This window comes from Leptodactylus fuscus, chromosome 2 (assembly GCF_031893055.1).
Source record: "Leptodactylus fuscus isolate aLepFus1 chromosome 2, aLepFus1.hap2, whole genome shotgun sequence".
Taxonomy (NCBI): Eukaryota; Metazoa; Chordata; class Amphibia; order Anura; family Leptodactylidae; genus Leptodactylus; species Leptodactylus fuscus.
Window position 1 is genome coordinate 171736992 of NC_134266.1, and position 3294 is coordinate 171740285.

Below are 3294 nucleotides of genomic sequence, written 5' to 3' on the forward strand. Positions count from 1 at the left end.
ACATGGAGCTATGTAAAGATTGTCACTAATGTGAGTGATGTCTGGGGGGCGGAGCCTAACCGCGCTAGGTGATGGACGCACACTAGAAAGCTCCGTCACATTGAGCTCTCAAGGGACCGGGAAAACAACATTTCCAGAGCCGAAAATGGTCAAACCTAGCAGGGAAAAGACAGGGGACTTACCTGGCACTCCAAAGATGCAGAAAACACAAAGCGACTTGCAGCGTTTCATCAGAAAGAAAAGCTCACTCTCTCCTCATGTGGCTCCCAAGATGGCGCCGGGCCGCAAGCTAGATATGGAGGAGGGAATGGACTCTGAAACGGAAAGCATCACAGAAGGTGAGCTAACTGAGGGGGGTCTCATCTCTAAATCCTTCCTACAGAAGGCATTAACGAAGGCACTTACCAGAGCAGTTAACCCAATAATGGCTGAATTGGCAGAAATAAAGTCGGAGATGCAATCGATAGGTCACAGAGTCCAAAACTTAGAAGACTCCTACACTGCAGTACGTTCACATGCAGAAGCCGTATCAGATACTTTACAACACCATAGAGATCTTATAGATAGGTCCCTTACTATGGCGGAAGACCTAGAAAACAGAAGTAGGAGAAAGAACCTCAGGATTAAGGGTCTACCAGAGACATTCCTACCAGAGGAACTAACTAATATTGTGAGCAAACTGTTTACAAATCTACTGGGCGCCGAAAGAGCGGAAAAAGTTGTAATTGAGAGGGTCCACAGGGCTCTAAGACCCAGACCCAAACAAGGAGACCCTCCCAGAGATATTTTATGCGGCCTACTCTCCTATGTAGATACAGCCGCCATTTTGAGCGCGGCGCGCTCCGCCGATTCAGTCGCATACGAGGGCAGCGACCTATCAATATATCAAGATGTCGCACCGTCCATTTTGGCCAAAAGAAGGATGCTACGACCCTTACTAGAGGAACTGCGGTCACGCAACATACAATATGCTTGGCTTTATCCGTTTGGGTTGGCTATTTTATGTGGCGGGAAGAGACTTACTGTTCACACGCCTAGAGATCTACACGCAGTGTGGAACATGCTGGATATGGATCCCATTGAGATTCCCTCATGGCTGCCATCGCAAGACATCCCTCTATTGCAAGATCTACCAGACCTATCTACTGAGGTGAGGTCTTCCCGAGGTCGGTCCCCGAAAATTAAGAAGAATGCTTCAAGAAGCCGACCCATCCCCCCATGATTTGAACTCTTCTTTAAGTGGACATTCGGCTACCGTGAGTGATGTGCTTCACACTCTGATAAGTTTTTTCACCCATAAAGTCACATAAGGTTCTAAATTGTGTTTGAAAACTGCTCCTTGCTGTCCACAGGCTAAATGCTATATACGCATCTCATATTACAATGTTAAGTTTGTATCTTAAGCTATTTTAGTTACCTTCTCCTTATACCTGTACCAGTTTATACATGAACCGTGTTTCTTAACACTAGTTTATGCTTAGATATGTCCTGTTCTGGGTTTGACCGTTAAAGCTCACCAGCTTTCATACCCCCTTTTAGTCCGGTCCGCTTGTCGGCTTGTTACCGATTAGGATTTATTTCGTTCCCATATAAGTTCTTTATTTGGATACACCTCCAATTTGAATTCACAGGCGCACTTGCAAAGTACTGCGCACTAATTGTTCAATCTTCTTTAGTTTTGACAATTGTATAGATAGGCTAGTTTCGCACCTTTCCCACCCCCCACCCCCCTTTTTTGCTCTAACCACATCATCTTTTCTTCCCTTCCCACCCTTCCATTCCTGTTCCCTCCCCCCACCTCTATCTCCTCAAACCTTTTATCCCTTTCTGACCCACAGTGGGAATTGTTGTATACAAGTAGGGGTCACAGGACCGTTCTCTGGATATTTATTGTTGGGTGACTAGCAGAACTGTACCTTTCACCATGTCCTCCAAATTAGTAATTACATCCTATAACGTAAATGGCCTAAATTCTCCAGAAAAAAGGAAATGGCTGGAGAGACTGCTGAAAAAGTTGAAAACCGACATTATAATGTTACAGGAAACCCATTTTAAAATGGATAAACTGCCTAAAATGCCTAAATCTCAATTTAATCAATGGTATTTCTCATGCCATCCTACTTCCGCTGCAAAAGGGGTTGCCATAGCCGTCAGAACAAATGTACCTTTTACATGTATCCAAACTCACATTGACTCAGAAGGGAGGTATTTATTCTTGAAAGGGAGGATATCTAACAGGCTGCTTACACTAGCGACCTTCTATGCTCCCAACCATGGCCAAATTTTGTGGCTAAAGGAAGCACTAAATGACCTCGCTCTCTTCGCAGAGGGGGAAATTATTGTGGGTGGAGATATTAATGTTGCTCTTGATCCGCTATTAGACACCTCATCTGGGAAATCAGCACATTCTCAAAAGATGTTGCGCTCGTTGCATACAACATTACAGAAATTGCATTTATTAGATTCCTGGAGAGTTGTGAACACAACTGTTAAAGACTACACTTTTTTCTCAAAACCCCACCAGACCTATCAGAGACTTGATTATGTCTTGTGCTCTAAGTCTTTGGTCACTAACATAGCTTCATCACAAATAGGCAATATTTGTATTTCAGATCACGCTCCTGTATCCACCATATTCTCTTTACCTGATTTACCTCCAAGACATTGGACTTGGAGACTGAATGAGTCTATACTCGATAAACCTGAAGTCAAGTCAGACTTGGCGTCGGAACTGGAGACATTCTTCAAAATTAATGAAACTCCGGAAGTGTCTCCGACCCTCATTTGGGAGTCCCACAAATCCTTTATGAGGGGCCTTCTGATCGCCAAAGCCTCCCGGCTTAAAAAAGATAGACAGAAAGAGATGGACTCCATCTTGGCCCAAATTTCCTCCTTAGAAAGAATTCATAAGAGATCTACATTGATCTCTGTACAAAAAGATCTTGTACTCCTGCGGGAGAAACTCAGGCACCTATTAAATTTCTCCTCCGCTAAACAGTTATTGTACTCTAGATGCAAACTTTATGCCCACGGTAATAAGGGCGGTAAGGTCATGACAGCCCTTATTAAGAAAGAAAAAGATAGATCACACATTGCCGCTATTGAAAACTCAGCAGGCTCTATGGTGCACGACACCGTAAACATCGCCCAAGCCTTCCAAGAGTATTATACTTCACTTTATAATTTGACATCTTCCTCCTCTCCAGATGAAATAATGACTCACCAAAAAAGCATGACGGACTTTTTTCAATCCATACAGCTCCCAAAATTACCAGATTCTGCAGAGCCACAACT